Below are 19,877 nucleotides of genomic sequence, written 5' to 3'. Positions count from 1 at the left end.
TAGCTTCAATTGACTCATGATTTCAACTATAAAAAAATATTATTATTATGAACGAGTTGAAATTGTTTCTCCTTGTGTTTTTAATCAAAATTAAAAGGTTATAATAGCAATTACAATAAACCGTATAGTTTTATGAGTAGAATAGAAAAGAAATGACCTAATCAGTAGATAAGGTTAGTTAGTTAGTTAGCTAGTTCGTTCGTTCATTCATTCATTCATTAGTTTAGTTTAGGTAACTAGATGGATAATTAAAATATTAACCAATTGTCTTTCTCTTTTTATTCACATTTGATTATGAATTGCAAGTTGAAGTTGTGTTCATTGTTGTTGTTGTTCGCACGCTCATTATCCTCATCCTCGTTGTCGTCATCATCATCATCATCATCACCATCATCATTATTATTATCGTCATTATCTTTTTGACTCTATTCATCATTCCCCACTCTTTTTTTTATGAATTGTTCTTTCTACTTTCTCTATCTCTCTCTCCATCTATGTGTGTGTGTGTGTGAGGGGGAGATCGAATGGATACAAGTGTGTATATATGCCTAATATAGGTATTTAGGATGTAATAGTTGAGATTTGATTGTTACCCTTCTATAGAATAACCACAACTTGTTCCCATTTAGTTCTTTATTATTTCTCATTTTAATGAAGAAAAAGAAAAAGAAGAAGAAAAGAAAGAAAAAAACAATCTTTTCATTATGAACTAAATAATGATTTGTTTGTGGACGAAAAAAAGGATTCACTCTTTTGTTTGTTGATGGTATGGGGTAGAGGTGGGGGTGGGGGGGGTAATGAGCTAAGGGAGGGGGGGAGAAGAGGAATTGACGATTAGAGGGTAGTTCTTTGTATAAATACTTTTGAAAGATTTCAACGGTTAATGATTTGTTCTCCACTTGTCTTCACTCTATTCTTCTTCTATTGTATATTTATCATCATATTGAGCATTTATATTTTCCAAATGAAAGTTTTGGTGTAACAAACTACAATGGTTAGAATACATTTTTAGAATAATTAAAGCCTTAGGGACAATGAATAATAATTGTGTGGTCTTAATTTAAGAGTCACCTCCATTGTTATTATTATTACTGTAGTGTGGTCTACTTATATTCATATAAGTAGTATATGGTGATGGTCAAACATAGAATGTATTTTGGCAGAAGACCGATAAGAAAAGAACGGTAACGGAATGTAATCTGTATGAAAATGAATAAACAATGAAATCAGAGAAGATGGATTGATATTTACAGAAGGACCAGTCAAGATTGAGACAGTAATGAGACAAAACGTCCGTCAAGCAGTGCTTTCAGGTTTTCCATGGTGATCTAGTATCAATTGACTCACACTTTCAACTATGAAAATACTGAATCTCCACAAAACCCCTTCTGGTAATGATTGATTAAATTAACTGTTTACTGTATGGTTATCAGAATTTAGTGAGATAGTCAGCAATTTGTGCTTAACTACATTCGATTGTCCCCACATGTGCTTTTTTCACTACACTACTACTGCTACTACTACTACTACTACTACTAATACTACTACTACTACTACTACTACTGTGGTTTGTTCTACTTGCTTTGATAGGTATAAGTAGTATGTAACATCAATTGAAAGTAAAATGTGTGGCAGTAGAAGGTTGAGAAGATTGAATAGAAGTGAATAGGGACAAAGAGTGATTGTAGTATAGTAAACGAGAATATCAGTGGAGATAATCAAATATATTTTAATACAGTATTACGGAATATCTTGGTAAAATCTAAGAAATTACTTACTTACGTCTGTTACTCCTCATGGAGGAGCATCAGCCGTACACCAGCATTCTCCATCGAACCCTGTTCTTGGCAGTTCTTTCCAGTTCTTATTCATCCTCTTCATATCTGCTTCTATTTCCCGACTTAATATTTCCTTTGGCCTTCCTCTTTTACGCTTCCCTTCAGGATTACAAGTTAGGACTTGCCGCGTGATGCAGTTTCCGTCCTCTTCTCTTTGATCTTCTTAACATTCTGCTACTAGGCATTTTACTTTCGATTGATGTTATATACTACTTATATCTGTTGACATCAGTAACACACATCACAGTAATAATGATAATAGTGTAGTGAATGAGAACACGAGTGAAGACAATCGAATGTATTTGAGCACAAAATTACAGACTATCTTACTAAAATCTGATAACCATACAGTAAACAGATGGTTTACAAACTATCGATCAACTGTCTCAATCTTGACTATTCCCTCTGCAAATATCAATCCATCTTCTCCGATTTTTATTGTTCATGGATTTTCATACCGATTGTGCTTCATTCCTGTTCTTTCCTTATGGATCTTCTACTGAAACACATTCAATGCCTGAACATTGTTATATACTACTTATATGGATATAAGTAAACCCACATCAAAATAGTACTATTCAAGTATGTGAACAGTATCTATGAATTTAGTGTTTTACATAAAAATAATCATACGTTAATGAAGATATACTTTTTGAAGTGGGTTGGAGAATGCTAGTCGGCGGCCTATGCTCCACTGGGAGTGACAGACGTAGATAAGTAAGTAAGTAAGTAAGTAAGTAAGTAAGTAAGTAAGTAAGTAAGCAAGTAAGTTTGTAAGTAAGTAAGTAAGTAAGTGAGTGAGTGAGTGAGTAAGTAAGTAAGTAAGTAAGTGTGGAATAAATGTTGTGTTAACAAAGAAGAGTAATTTTTCCTTTCCAATGAAATTTCCAGTATATTACTCTTTGATAAGTTAATTATCTAGAGTTAAGTAACCATCTATACAAGTCTCTGATAGGCATATAGGTTAAGTTTATGTAAATGGCTTTGCAATGGCCTTTTCAAGTATCTTAAGGAGAATCATTAAAACATTGAATATGCTGAATGACATTAAAAACTACCCACTTATATATTTAATATCGACTGACAACTGGATGTTCAATCATAAAATATAGTGGTGTTCAGTATAGGCTCAGTGGTCTAGAGGTTAAGCGTTCGCGCGTGAGGCAGAAGGCCCTGGGTTCGAATCCCTCGAGCGGGGTCATTGATGTGGACTGTTGAGAAGTTCTATAATAGGACGAAATGGCCGTTCCAGATGTTCAGAATAGCAAGATGAATGAATTTGTCTAATCGTATATTTACTGTATAAAAGTTTGATTATACAAACGAAATAAATGAACTGGTCCTAAAGGTGTTTTAAATCAGAAGGTAATAAGAAGCAGTGACTACAGTTTATTAGCGGATGACACAAATAACAAAGCTACAAGCACATTGAGTGAATTTGGAGTAAAAAGGCGAAGATGTATGTGCGAGTAAATACAGAGGCAAATTTTTAGTCAAATCGAATCAAGGCGAAGATAAGAAAGGCTAAGGCTAATAATAGCATTCGATTACATACAAACACGGGGAAGAGAATGATTCATTAAGCGATATTTAAGCTATCAACACTTAAGCTAGGAAGAGATATGTGAGTAGGTTGTCATATGTAATCAAGCGTACACGTTTACACAGACAAGATAGTGATCGTAACAGTAGAAAGAAATGGATGAGTTGTTTCTGCTCGAATAACAATGTCCTGATATGGCTAAGAGTGGGGAGTGCCCGCCACTCTCTCGAAATGCTCTCACACGGCCACGCATATACAGCCTCGGACAGGACAGTCCTACTCACTGCCTTCTCACAGCATTACTATTGTTTACGAAATTGAGAGGACGAAAAGAGAATGTCCGTCGCTTTAACCGGGTTGGTGGACATGGTGAGTCCACCTAGGGGAGTTGGAAAACCCTCATTCCAAACCAAATGGTGAACATGGGCTGACTCCAGTATCCTGAGGAACCAAATGGCGTATGAATCAATCGTTGATCACCGGCTACCATGGGACTACATCTCCTCACGATGCTCCACTACCTTGTGTATCAGATCTTTAGGTTAAATGCTCCGGGTGTGCCCACGGGCACCCGGGCAGTATTTTAACCTTCAAGCAATTAAATGAAATGACAATCTTTTGTGTGGCGCATCTATATCTGGTGCCCTCTTGTACCAACATTTATGTGTTCAGATAAATAAATAAGTTAATAAAAGGGCATAACAATACTTAACTATAATCGAAATTGATTGTAGGAGAGTTGCGATAACGAAACTTAATCAGTTGTTAACTATACAGTGATTTCAGTCGATATTGAATGAAGTCTCGATGAACTATTACATAATCATTAAAAAAACACAGTTCTTTATGAAACAATCACTGGATACTGGAAAACACTGGATAAGTTTTCGTTCTAACATTGAACTCCTCAACATCCAGCGTCCATAACATCACTAGCAGTCGAATTTTCGGGTCACCGATGCTTACTGTTGAGGCGTTCTTTGTTGAGATGAAACAATTATTGGATGCATCTAGGTCTTCAGTGTCTGTACGCCTAGTTAGTCCTTGTTGTAATATTTCACTGCTGGTGATATCCGCGAATCCTTTGTGATCTAGGAAATACAAATATCGATCTCCCATTAAGATATTACCAGACATATCCTTTATTGAATATAGACTCAATGATAATGATACAAATAATACGCTACAATTGTCATCATCATTTACCGACAAACTCATTTTGAATTATTATCAGAAAGAGGATTTTGAAAAGATTTCAAAATCGTTGAATAACACTTTCTACACAGCCAAGCTTCGAATCGTTTTCTCTAGCCGGCCTACCATTCAGGGGTGTGTTAAAGATAAACTTTCGCTTTGGGCTACATCGATGTGTATCTATAGATTGTAATAATTAAATAATTGAATTGAAAACCTGAAAGCATTGGACAACTATTTCGTGCTCATACGAGACTCCTCAACAGTGTGCATCTATAGTCTCATACACTGAACTCGAACCCAAGACCTTCGGTCTCACAGACAACAGTTATTTTATTTAAACACATAAATATTGGTAAAAGGAGACACCAGATATATATGCGCCACACAAATCTCATTTGATTTGTGTGAGGGATGTGGTACTACCCGGGTGCCGAAACTGAAGCAGTCGGTTTTCTTAGGGGACCACAACCGGAGGCTTCGGCCCAAAGATTTGATCTACAAGGCCGAGGAGCATCGTGAGAAGATGCAGTCCCATGGTAGCCGGTGATCAACGATTGATTCATACGCCATTTGTTCCTTCAGGATACTGGAGCCCATGTGGATGATTGGTTTGGAATGAGGATTTTCCAACTCCCCTATGTGTGGACTCACCGTGTCCACCAACCCGGTTAAGGTGTCGGACATTCTCTTTTTGTCCTCTCAATTTCGTAAACAACAGTAAGCTGTGAGAAGGCAGTAAGTAGGACTTCCCTGGTAGAGGCTATATACACGTGGCCATGTGAGAGCATTTGGAGAGTGAGAGCTGACTCTCCCGACTCTCGACCGTACCAGGGCATTTGGGGGCACACGAACACTTAACCTCTAGACCACTAAGCCGACATCCAACGGTGTCTTTTTCAACAAAAAAACAAACAAACAAACAGACAAAAAAGTTTTTCGTCAGTTCATTCTCCATAATTTTTTTTCTTCTATTTTTGTTTTAATGGAGACTTTCAGTTGCGTGACATTCATTGAGATTATTATTATTATTATTCAAACCTCTATTATTATTCTATTTAGGCCCCTTGTTGACAGAAAATTGTAGAAAGACAATTTTTTTTAAAGGAGACTTTATAATTGGGTGTTTTTTTTGAAAGAACTTTCACTACTACTAATATTACTACTAATAACCTTACTAATAGTAATGATAATAATAATACTAATCATTACCAATGGTAGTACTCCTACGATTGTCATCATCATGATAATAAAACGATAGATACAATTGGCGTCATTTTAAATATGAATAAGAGTGAGAGAAACCGAGTGAGAGAGAGAGAGGGAGGGAGGGAGAAATGGAATAAGCTATGAAAGTGGGGGGGGAGAATAGAAAATTCAAAAGAGTAAAACCCTTTATATATAGAGATAGATAGATATAGATAATGTATCACACAATTAAGTGACCATAATTAATTACTTGATCAGTACCATTTATAGCGTACAGGTTCCTGTTACTATAGATGGTTATCATTATTATGAGCATCTGTAGACAATTTGGTGTACATAATTTAGTTCAACAAAATAGAGAGATTTACAGTTAGAAAGTTTATCAGGAATCTCATTTTAAGTTTTATATTATTGACTGTTATTCTACTTTCAATAAATAATACAATTTGTTATAATACAGGTTAGCTTTTTTTTAGCGAGTTGGCTTTCGATGGGATGAGGTCGCTAACCTCATGACCAACCCTTTTCCTTTACCGGGGTTTGGGATCGGCAGTAGCCCCCGGAGGAGCTACAGGCGGAGTTTGAAATCAGGAAGAAGCGCTGGAAGTGGATAGGACACACTTTGAGGAAATTACCTCAACTGCAACTGAAAAACATCTGCAACTCAAAACAATTGTCAACCGATACCAAAGTCAGAATTTCTAATACAAATGTGAAGACAGTTCAACTGTATGGGGTGGAGACGTAGAGAACTACGAAAGCCATAATCCAGAAGATACAAGTGTTTATTAATAGTTGTCTACGCAAGATACTTCGGATCAGATGGCCAGACACTATCAGCAACAAGTTACTGTGGGAGACAACAAACCAGATTCGAGTGGAGGAAGAAATCAGGAAGAAGCGCTGAAAGTGGATTAGGCACACTTTGAGGAAATCACCCAATTGCATCACAAGACAAACCCTCACATGGAATGCTGAAGGCCAAAGGAGAATAAGAAGACCAAAGAACACAAATGAAGACAGACATGAGAAGAATGAACAAAAACTGGATAGAACTAGAAAAGAAGGCCCAGGACAGAGTGGGTTGGAGAATGCTGGTCGGCGGCCTATTCTCCATTGGGAGTAACAGGAGTAAGTAAGTAAGTTATAATACAACTATGTAATGTGGTGTGTACTACTAATGTCGATAGATATAAGTAGTATATATCATCAATCGAAAGTGAAATGCCTGGAGGCAGAAGAAGGTTAAGAAGATCGAAGAAAAGAGAATGAGAATAGAGAGTAACTGATATGGAAATGTAATTATATGTTTACAATACATTCGATTGTCCCCACTTTTGTTTTCGTTTACTACAATAGTAAATTTGGAATTCCTTTCAATACGTTTCAAACTATTTAATTATTTTTTCATAGTTGAAAGCATGAGTCAGTTGAAGCTAGACCACCAAAGAAAGCCTGAAAGCACTGGATGGCCGTTTCGTCCTATTATGGGGCTCCTCAGCAGTGCGTATCAACCTATCAGTCTCGCGCCAGAGCACTTAACCGACAGACCACTAAGCCGGTATACGATGGTGTTCATATCTAACTTCAAGCAATCCACGAAGTTGCGCAACTGTTCATCAATTGTCTTCAGTGAGTTCCTATCTCACAACAGACATGGTTTGAACTCCACTAGTATCATCCCTTTATGTTTTTTCTTTTTGTAAACAAATATCACTTGATCATTTGTAAGAAGTACGTAATATTCTGTTTTTTAAATCAAGTTTACAGCCCAGTATCTATCGCTTTCTCTGTTGGAGCATTGATTTAGTAACTATAGATCCTCAATAACTTGTTCAACGGGTATTGGATCGAATGACCATATTATAATCATCATTATCCTATCTTAATGTTGTGGTTCATTCAAATATCAAAATGAAATGAGTTTGTTCTCTTTATGTAAATCACTAAAGTCATTACAGAAATGGTTTTACTTCATAAACTGATAGTCACTGTAGAATCATGAAAATAAAGATCAGAACAGATATCTCCTTCAAGTTTAAAACTTTTCAGTAGTGTATAATCACAATCATACATGGATAGTAGCTAACGGGGAAATCCAGGATGTGTATTTCGTCCTATTTGGAACACGTCAGGTCGGATAAACCTGCATCCCAGAGTCCTGAATAGGACGAAACGTGCGTCCTGGATTTCACCACTAGCCACTACCCATCTTTGCTTATAAAGCTTGTGACTTAAGACAATATTGAAGCAACCCGCACAGGATGCATATATGCCACCAAGAGACTGATCAATTTCAGTCCTAAACAACAATGGGAAAATACAAGCAAACAATATCAGTGGTTAATAGTTTGCATTTTAACTCATTTATGATATATCATTGTAGTTTATGCTGCTTATGTTTAAACTCATTATGCTATCTAGTATAATGTTATTGTCTACTTAAGATACTGCATGTCCATTGGCCAGATACCATCAGCAACATCCTTCTGTGGGAAAGAAGAAACCAGTTTCTAGCTGAATAGGAAATTAGGAAGACAGGTTGGAAGTGGATAGGACATACATTACGAAAACTACCAAACTGCATCACAAGGCAACTGCTAACTTGGAGTCCTGAAAGGAAATGAAAAACAGGAAGGCCAAAGAACATATTACATTGGTAATTGGAAACAGATATGAAAAGAGTAACTCCGCCTGCAGCTCTTTTAGAGTTACTGCTGGTCCCAAGCCCGGGTAAAGGAGGAGGGTTTGGCATGGGGTTAGCGACCCCATCCTGTAGAAAAACTAACTCGCTAAAAGAACGCTAACCAGAAAAAATAATTCAAACCACTTAAACTCTGCCCTGGGAGTTGAAGGAATAAGCAGATATGAAAAGGATGAATAACAACTGGAAAGAACTGGAAAAGATTGCCCAGAACAGAGTTGGGTGGAGAATGCTGGTGGGTGGCCTATGCTCCTCCACGAGGGGTAACAGGCGTAAGTAAGTAAGTATGTATGAAAAGAATGAATAGCAACTGGAAAGAACTAGAAAGAATTGCCCAGGACAGGGTTGTAAAGAGAGTGCTGGTGGGCGGCCTATACTCCTCCATGAGGGTTGGTGACAGGTGTTAGTAAGTAAGTAAGTAAGTAATTCAATAATAATATAACATGAAAATCTTTTGAAATGTAATTTTAACTTTTAAAGTAGGGAATTAAGTTTCTTCTCTTTTGTTTTCCCAGCTTCACACTCACACTCACACACACACACTGTCTCTCTATGTGTCATCTTGAGTCGATGTAACTGTAAACTGTATAAATTTGGTTTTTGTATACAAAGCGCATAGATTTTTTGATGACTGACTATCTCAATGGAAGTATAATAGAAAAGTAGAAATACACGTCACGAAATTATGGGTTAATTAAAAAATATCCAAAAAATCAAATGAATAGGTAGGTAGGTAAGTTGGTGAGTAGGTAGGTAGAAAGGTGGGGAAAGCAAACAAAGAATTACACACCCAATATATTTAATGAAAAAAGAAAAACAATTATCATTTGAATTGAATTGTATCTTCCTATTGTTATTTAGGACTATAATTGATCAGTCTATAATTGGCATATGTGCATACTGTGCGAACTGCTTTGATATTGCCTGAATTCACAAGCATTGTAAGCAAAGATGGATAGTGGCTAGCATTGGAATCCGGTTTGATGCAAGTTTCCTCCCATTTGGGACTTGTCAACTGGATGTACCTGCATCTCAGAGTTGATGTTTACTCTGGGACTCGAATACCGTACCGTTCGCTTCAAACGCCATCACGTTATCTACTTAGCTACTGAGTCCTGATTTGAATTCATATAGTTGAAAGGTGATCGTTGTTGATAATATAAGATTGTATTTGATCCTTCCTAGTAGATAATATATAGATAATGAAAGAATTGAATGAATTCACCTGACAAGTCTAAAATAGGACGAAACTCACATTTTGAACTCTACATTCAATTGAATAAATAAACAATATCAAAAGAGTATTGGATGATTTGTGGTCACTCATATCTTTCTACACATGTTATTCATCAGGTAGAAATGAACTTTACTTTAACATTCAATTATAATTTTTGATTAAATGAATATACTAAAGTTTCTATCTGCCCCCAAATGCCCTGGTACGGTCGAGAAAGAAGAGAGTTAGCTCTCCCTCTCCAAATGCTCTCACATGGCCACGTGTATATAGTCTCTGTCACACAAGTCCTACTCACTGCCTTCTCATTGCATTACTGTTATTTATGAAATTGAGAGGACGAAAAGTGAATATCCAGCGCTTTAACCGGATTGGTGGACACGGAAAGTTCACCTAGGGGATTTGAAAAACTCTGATTCCAAACCAATGATGCACATGGGCTCCAGGATCCTGAGGGAACAAACGGCGTATGGATTAGTCGTTGACCACCGGCTACCACAAGACTACCTCTCCTCACGATGCTCCACTGCCTTATGGATCAGATCTTTAGGTCAAAGGCTCTGGGTTTGGTCCCCTAAGGAAATCACCCGTTTCAGTCTGGGCACCTGTGCAGTATCATCGCAGCCCTCACACAAATCAAATGAGATTGTTGTGGCGCATATATATCTGGTGCTTCTTTGTACCAATATTTATATGTCTAAATAAATAAATAAAACATATTATACATGTTCCAATGAATTTTTCTAGCTTCAATTGACTTATGCTTTCTACTATGAAAAAATACTAAATCTCCACAAAACCCCTTCTGATAATTAATATAAACATATGCTCACTAGTGACTTCGAGAAGTATATCTAGGAGCTCTAGTGAGAAGCAGTAACCAGTGGAGTTCAAAACCACGTCTGTTGTGAGATAGGAACTCACTGAAGACAATTGGTGAATGGTTGCTCAACTTCGTGGATCAGTTGAAGTTAGACATTAACACCGTTGGATGCCAGCTCAGTGGTCTATCGGTTAAGGGTTTCGGCTCGAGACTGGTAGGTCCTGGGTTCGAGTCTCGTGAGAGCGGGATCGTGGATGCGCACTGCTGAGGAGTCCCATAGTAGGACGAAACGGCCGTCCAGTGTTTCCAGGTTTTCGATGGTGGTCTAGCTTCAGTTGACTCATGCTTTCTACTATGAGGATTTTTTAAAGTTTTTAATTAGTAACAATAACTGTTTTATTTGATACTATCAATGTTGGTACGGTAAGGAATTATTAGCACCAATTGTATGGAGTTACGTTTTTTTTAGCAAGGTTGTTTTCCACAAGAAGGGGTTGCTGATAACATGCCCGACCCTTCTCCTTTACTTGGGTTCGGGACCGGTAGTAACCCTAGAAGGGCGATAGACGGACATGAAAAAGATGAATAACAAGTAGAAACAACTGGGAAAGATTGCCTAGGACAGAGTTGGATGGAGAATGCTTGTGGCTGGCCTATGTTCCTCTACGAGGGTTGGTAACAGGAGTTAGTAAGTAAGTAAGTAAGCGCAGAGTTACAATAAATATCTCTTCAGCATACATTTGAATTGTAATTATTTAAAACATGTTTTGAAAAGGTTGTAACAATCACTATTTGGCATTTGTGTTCAATAATAGAAGATTTCTACCAATTCAACTGTTGTAACTGGTTTGTATGACACAATGACTACAAAGAGCTCAAGTTTTTTGATTCTTCAAAGGGTAGATGTAGCTGCTCCGGGGGCTACTGCCACTTCCAAGCCCGGATAAAAGAGGAGGGTTGAACATTGGGTTAGCGACCCCATCCCGTAGAAAACCAACTCGCTAAAAAAACGCAACAACAGTAGTAGTATAGGCTAATTTTAGGAATCTACCCGAATAAATTTCTCTATTTAGTTTAGAGTATCAGTCGGAGATATATCATTGAAAATAAAGAAGCTCCAGGTAACCATAGTTTCTAGATTGTATTATTTACATAGACAATATCTATTACACTATAAGATTTGACTAACAAGTTCAAAGTTTCCTAAAGTTTATATCAGAAGTTAATTGAAGCTAGATCACCATGATCTCAACTATTGAAATTACTATAATATCCACAAAAACCCCTTCTGATAATAATCAACATATGCTCACTAGTGACTGGCTTTAAGAGGTATTTCCTGGAGTTCTAGTGAGAAACTGTGACCAGTGGTGTTCAACCATATCTGTTGTGAGATATTAACTTACTGAAGACAATGGTAGATGTGTCTCTCAATTTCATGGATTGGTTGAAGTTAGATATTAACACCGCTGGATGCCGGCTCAGTGGTCTATCGATTAAGTGCTCGCACGCGAGACTGATAGGTTCTGGGTTCCAATGCCACGAGGCGGGATCGTGGATGCACACTGATGAGGAGTCCCATAACAGGAGGAAACGCCCCAGTTTTTCCATGGTGTTCTAGCTTTAATTACTTGTTTTTATCTACGTTAACCATTCGCGTGCGAGATCGAAGGCACTAGGTTCGAATCCCACATGTGAGATCGTGAATGTGCACCGCTGAAGAGTCCCATATTAGGACAAAATAGACATCAAATGCTTCCAGATATTCTATAATGGTTTAACATCAATCGATTTATGATCTCAATCAAAATCTTGATGATCTAAACAACCCCACCATACTGTTAAACTTTTCAGTTGGTCTATATTGAATAAAAGATTTCTGAATAAATTTAGATCATGTAAAAAGGGATTATTGTTGTTTATTTCAAGAATGAAAACATGAAATAATATGTAGATTTATTTATTTGATAATAATGATTCTTTTACATGGTTTCATATAAATGTGAATTCATTTGATAGAGCTAGTCTATATGGTAATGATTTGTACTTAAGCAATACAAAGTAGTTTGTTTAATCTGTTTAGCATCGAGTCCCCAAATGCCCTTGTACGGCTGAGAGTGGGGAGAGTCCGCTCTCCCTTTCCAAATGCTCTCACATGGCCACGTCTATATAGCCTCTACCAGGGAAGTCCTACTCACTACCTTCTCATTGCATTACTGTTATTTACAAAATTGAGAGAACAAGAACCGAATGTCTGGCACTTTACCGGGTTGGTGGATACGGCGAGTCCACCTAGGAGAGTTGGAAAACCCTCATTCTAAATCAGTGGTGCACATGGCCTGGTTCCAATATCCTGAGGGAACAAATGGCGTATGAACTATTCGTTGGTCACCGGCTACCATGGGACTACATCTCCTCACGATGCTCCACTACATTGTGGATCAGATCTTTAGGTCGAAGGCTCCGGGTATGGTCCTCTAAGAAAATCATTTGCTTCAGTTTGGACACCTGTGCAGTGTCACAGCCCTCGAACAAATGAAATGAGATTTGTGTGGCGCATATATATTCGGTGACCCTTTGTACCAATATTTATGTGTTTAAATAAAATAAATTGAAAACAGATATGAAAAGGATGAATAGCAACTGGAAAGTAATGTCCAAGGTAGAGTTGGATAGAGAATGCTGGTGGGTGGCGTATGCTAATTCACGAGGGTTGATGACCAGCGTAAGTAAGTATGTACGAAGTAAAATAATCACACTAGTGCCATATAACTAACTGTTAATGTCTGTATAGATGAATATATGAATATTTGTATTTTAATAGTTGAATGCATGAGTCAATTAAAGCTAGACCAACATGGAAAACCTGAGAGCACTAGACGGCCATTTCGTATAGTATAGGACTCCTCAGCAGTGCGCAACCACGATCTCGTCACTCAGGATGTCAAACCCAGAACCTATTGGTCTCGCACATGAACGCTTAACCTATAGACCACTGAACTGGCCAACATACAACGGTGTTAATGTCTATCTTCAACCAATCCACGAAATTGAGCGACACATCCACCGTTGTCTTCAGGTAGTTGATATCTCACAACAGACCAGGTTGAAATCTACTGGTCACTGCTTCTCACTAGAACTCCATGAAATACCTCTTAAAGCCAGTCACTAGTGAGCATATGTTGATTAATATCAGAAGGGGTTTTTGTGGATATTGTAGTAATTTCAATAATTGACCACCTCCAACTACCATCTTATCTCAACATAGTGCACTCAGTGTTGAGCCACCTAAACTAGTGGCCACATTGCAACTTGATCGATAGCATTCGTTCAGTACTAAGACGGACTTGACACACACATGACATTGATCACCAACCAGTGATCAATCAATTGTAAATACTTCATTTACAAAATGTCAATCAATCATCTCAGACTTTATTGTTCCTTCATTTTCATACCAATCATTCTCTATTCTCATCCTCTTCTCTTCAATCTTCTTCACCTTCTGCCATCAGACATTTCACTTTCAATTGATAATACATACTACTTATATCTGTCAATATCAGTAGAAAAGCACCACAATAGTATTTTCATTGAATAATTTGTGTAATAATTATATTAAGAATGAAAATACCCCCCCAACCCCCCCCATAGCAAATAAAAACAACCCTGTAGATTCTCCCCCAATATTTTTTATATTTTTTTAGAAAAAAGGAAAGAATCAAATCTAGTTCATACATCTGTCCTAGTTTCTCATATTGTATTTTATTGATGGAATAAAGAACAAGGAAAAAGAAGAGAAAACAAAAAGAGAAACAAAAGGGGGAACTATATAGTTCATGGTTAATAATTAACTAGTAGATAGTTTATTCCTTTTTAAATGATTATTATTATTATTATTATTATTAATATGATTTTCACATGTTTATCATTAAGACAGATGTCAACTTTCACATTATTCATGTATGCACAGATATATTTTTGGCATAATCAAATGTTTCGTCCTGGTGTGGGACTCCTCAGTATTGAGTAATCAAGACCTCTCAGGCGGAATTCGAACTCAGGATCAATAGGTCTCTCATGTGAACGTTTAACCTGTAGACCACTGGGCATAAATTCAAAGGTTTTAATGTCTAAATTTAACCTGTTATAACTGGGACTTAGATTCTTAGTAGGTCGTGTATAACTTGAGCGCTCGAACGCTAGATTCTTGCGAAGTTGCAAAATGAGAAGACAGAAGACAAGTAGAAGGAATGTTATTCTAAACAGTGTCAGTGATGGTACAAAACTGTTAGGTATTTATAGTTTTTAGTAAAATCGATCGGCACACAGGCGACAAATAACATTTGGCCAATAGGGAAGCTACACGTAGTGATTTTGGAATACTCTTTCAAAAGCTGATTGGATGGAATATGTTCGACTACTTCTGAGCTTTTTAGAGCTTTCTCAAGTTCACCTGTGGACTGTCCTCACACAACCATTCCATGAAATTTCACTACCGTCCATTATTGTCTTGAATGAGTGACCATCTTATAACAGACTCAGTTGAACTCCAATAGATAAAATATTCATCATCGTAAAAATATGGACCGTTGCTCAATTTCGTGGATTGGTTGAAGTTAGACATTAACACCGTTGGATGCCGGCTTGCTCAGTAGTCTAGTGGTTAAGCACTCACGCTCGAGACCGATAGATCCTCGGTTCAAATCTTACGAGGTGGAATCGTGGATGAGCACTGTCGAGGAGTCCTGTACTAGTGTAGTGAACAAAACACGGGTGGTGACAACCGAATGTATTTAAGCACAAAATTACAGACTATCTCATTAAATTCTGATAACCATACAGTGAATAGTTCATTTGCAAAATAACAATCAATTGTCTCAATCTTCACTGTACCTTCTGTAAATATCAGTCTGTCTTCTCTGATTTGATTGTTCATGCATTTTCATACCAATCGCGTTCCGTTTCGGTTCTTTCTTTATCAATCTTCTAATGAAATACATTCTATGCCTGACCATCACCATATACTACTTATATGGATATAAGTAGACTACACCACTCTAGGACGAAACGGTCTTCCAGTGCTTCCAGGTTTTCCATTATGGCCTACCTTCAATTGACTCATGATTTCAACTATGAAAATACTGAAATCTCCACAAAACCCCATCTGATCTATAATCATATGCTCACTATTGACTGACTTCAAGGGATGTTTCCTTGAGTTCTAGTGGGAAGCAGTGACCAGTGGATTTCAACCAAGTCTGTTTTAGAGATATCAACTCACTGAAGACAATTGGTGAACGGTTGCTCAAACATCGTGGTTTGTTTGAAGTTAGACATGAACACATTTGGATCCCGGCTTGCTCAGTGATCTAGTGGTTAAGCGCTCACTCACGAGACTGATAGGTCCTGGGTTAGAATCTCGCGAGGTGGGATCTTGAATGTGCACTAATGAGAAGTCCCACAATAGAACGAAATGGCCGTCCAGTGCTCCTAGGTTTTCCATGGTGGTCTACCTTCAATTAACTCATGATTTCAACTATATAAACTTATAAATCATACTTCAATGATCAACTTATTGGTCATTCTATCTATTATTCATTCTATGAATGAATAGGTTGTGTTTCACTTTCCTGAATCTACCTATCTATCTATCTATCTATCTAACTATCTATCTATTGAGCATTAATTATGCTGGTATAATTTACATTGGTTTCATTCGTCCTATCAGATTCAAAGAAGAACCTTTCTTCCTTTCTTTTTTCTTTTCTTTCGAAATGATGTCAAATCATCTTGTCAATTTGAACATTGAATAAGACAAACTAATCCTTAGAATGGAGGAAATAAACTATAAACATATATACATAACTATTTATATATATATATATATATACTACTGATATTAGGATGGTTATAGAGAAGCTACAAGTAGTGATTTTGGATCATTCTTCTAAGAGCTGGTTGAATGGAATATGTTCGACTACTTCTGAGCTTCTTAGAGCTTTCTCAACTTCACCAGTGGAATGTCCTCACACAACAAATCCATGAAATTTCGTCACCATCCATTATTGTTTTCAATAAGTTACCATTTTATAACAGACTCAGTTAGACCCTAATAGAGAAAATATTCATCAACGGTTGCTCAACTTCATGGATTGGTTAAAGTTAGACATTAACACCGTTGGATACCGACCGGCTCAGTGATCTAGTGTTTAAGCGCTCACTCACGAGACTGATAGGTCCTGGCTTGGAATCTCGCGGAGCGGGGCTGTTGATGCGCACTGATAAGGAGTCCGTACTAGGACGAAATGGCCGTCCATTGCTTCCAGGTTTTTCATAATGGTCTAACTTCAATTGACTCATGATTTCAACCATATAAAATTATAAATTATACTTTAATGTTGAAACTATGAGTCAATTGAAGCCAGACCACCATGGATAACCTGGAAGCACTGGACGACCGTTTCGTTCTATTATAGGACTCCTCAGCAGTGTGCATCCACGATCCCACGCTCGCGAGATTCGAACCCAGCTTCAATTGACTCATGGTTTCAACTTTGAAAATGCTGAAATCTCCACAAAATCCCCTTCTGATTATACTTTAATGATCAACTTATTGGTCATTCTATCTATTATTCATTCTATGAATGAATAGGTTGTTTCACTTTCCAAAATCCATCTATCTATCTATCTATCTATCTATCTATCTAACTTTCTATCTAATGAGCATTGATTATGCTGGTAACATTTACACTGGTTTCATTCGTCCTATCAGATTAAAAGAAGGACCTTTCTTTCTTCCTTTTTTCTTTTTTCTTTCGAAATGTTGTCAAATCATCTTGTCAATTTGAACATTGAATAAGATAAACTAATCCTTAGAATGGAGGAAATAAACTATAAACATACATACATAACTAGATATATATACTACTTATATTAGAATAGTAATAATGAAACATTCCAAAAAAAACATGTATTGGTATTGATGATTCTTATTTACATTATGAAAGTATACACCTTTATAGATACCTCAAAACATACATACATAGAGTTAGATAGAAGAGATAGATAGATAGGGAGAGAGAGAAGAATAATTTCCTGTTGTATCTATATTACTAATGAGTAATATATACATAGATGTATATTACTATTGAAGAATTCTTCCTTGATCTATGTTGTTTCTAGGTTTTTTAAAAAAAAAAAAATTTTTGATTTCGGTTTTCAACCTTACTTCCTGTGACAGTGTAGAATTTCCGGGATTATGGGTTCTTCGAATAGATATACATATATATCCCCCTATATACATATACATGTGTGTGTATGTATGTTGTGTCTGTGTGTCTCTCTCTCTATATATATATGTGTATATATTTATAAAGGTGGGAGGGGGGTCACTATCATTATTATATAATAACTATATGTGCAAAATAAGCTCTTTTCATAGAGATACACATGAATACCTCCATCTATATACCCATAAGAAAAAAAGGAAACCTTACACTCCTATTAACTCTTTAAAAATCAATGATGAATGAAATAATCATAATGATTATTAAGGTGAATAATTGAAGTTGTATTATAGAATGGATGAATGAATTTCATTACCCCTAAAACATACATAACATACTGCTAGGTTTATGATTATCATTATTACTAAAAGTTATATAAATCTAGAATAATAGGAGGTAGTTACTTATTGAAGACAACGGTGGACGATTGTACAATATCGTGGATTGATTGAAGTTATACATTAACACTGTTGGATTCCGGTTTGCTCAGTGGTCTAGAGGTTAAGCGCTCACGCGCGAGATTGATAGGTCCTGGGTTCGAATTCCGAGTGTGGGATAGTGAGTGAGCATTATTGAGAAGTCCTATGTTAAGATGAAACAGCCGTTCAGTACGTTCAGGTTTTCAGTGGTGGTCTAATATTGAGCGATTAATGATCTTAATCAAAAACTTAACAATCTCCACAATCCTATAATGATAATAAACAATGTGGCATTAAGTGAAACTGTTTCATTTAGTGCATTCTAAATATTCTGTGAATGTACTAGTGTTTTCAAATAAATAAAGTGTGCTCGTAAATGTAATTTTGTGAATATGCCATATTGGATGAAATTATTTAGTTTACTTACTTACACCTGTCACCAACCCTCGTGGAGGAGTGTAGGCCGTCCACTAGCACTTTCCATACAACCTTGTCCTGGGAAATCTTTTTCAGTTCTTTCCAGTTGCTATCCATCCTTTTCGTGTCTGTTTCCAAATCTCGACGAAATGTATTCTTCAGTCTTCCTCTTTTCTGTTTCCCCTCAGCATTCCGAGTTAGGGCTTGCCTCGTAATACAATTTGGTAGTTTTCGTAATGTATATTCTATCGACTTGCAACGTCTTTTCCTAATTTTTTTTCAGCTGGAAGCTGGTTTGTCTTCTCCTATAGTAATCTATTTAGTTTACTAGTGAATAATAATTATGACTATTTTACAGAATCATAGACAATTCAATCGGTCACAAGGACTATGTGTAGGGTGAATAAAAATGACAAAATTGATAGTAATTACAAAGAAGACGTAGTACCATGAATATCATCATCTTCATAATGATAGTATGATAATCACAGTTGGAAACGGTATTAGTTTTGATAGAAATAAACTAAAAACACTTAAATGATTTAATCGATAGGACGAGAGGAGATTTAAACGATTCAATCTATTTTATATAGTTGAAGCACTGGACGGCCGTCGCGTCCTATTGTGAGACTCCTCATCAGTGCGCATCCACGATCCCACCTCGCGAGCCTCGAACCCAGGACGTAATAGTCTCACGCCAGATCACTTAACTGATAGACCAAGTTTTCCATGCTGGTCTAGCTTCAATTGACTCATGATCTCAACTTTATAAAATTACTAAAATCTCCACAAAACCCTTCTTCTGATTCAATCTATTGTATATCAACTAGTGTCATAATGCCTATATTAATGCAATCTCTATAGGATAAATATATGCCAATCAAGAATGATCAAATTTCAGTCAAAAATATCAATAAACGGATAATCCAAACGATTTCAAACTGAATTAAATCTCATACCGATTACATAAATGAGTTGCTCTTCGTACTCAGTAGATAAATGAATAACGCGATGGCGGTTGAAGCAAATGGTATTGGGTAAGAGTTCCAAATTGAACATCAACTCTGTGACAAAGATAGATCCAGTTGAAAAGCCTCAAATAAGATGAAATATGCGTCTTCGGTTCCTCTGCTTGCCACAATCCATCTATTCAAGCTTCACTGAAGGATGATAAGTATTATAGAGGTAACAATAATACTAATTATAA

At 36.7% G+C, this 19,877-nt stretch overlaps 1 non-coding gene across 1 annotated transcript; it reads left to right on the top strand.

Annotated features, from left to right (window-relative positions):
* Positions 1-2,964: 2,964 nt before the first annotated feature.
* On the top strand, positions 2,965-3,038 carry Smp_tRNA_01657_Pseudo_???.1.1. Its single transcript has one exon. It is a non-coding gene (tRNA).
* The last annotated feature ends 16,839 nt before the right edge of the window (positions 3,039-19,877 follow it).

This window comes from Schistosoma mansoni, chromosome 2 (genome assembly GCF_000237925.1).
Source record: "Schistosoma mansoni strain Puerto Rico chromosome 2, complete genome".
NCBI lineage: Eukaryota > Metazoa > Platyhelminthes > Trematoda > Strigeidida > Schistosomatidae > Schistosoma > Schistosoma mansoni.
The sequence above is the reverse complement of the archived record's forward strand: the minus strand, read 5'-3'. Positions and strand labels throughout refer to the sequence as shown.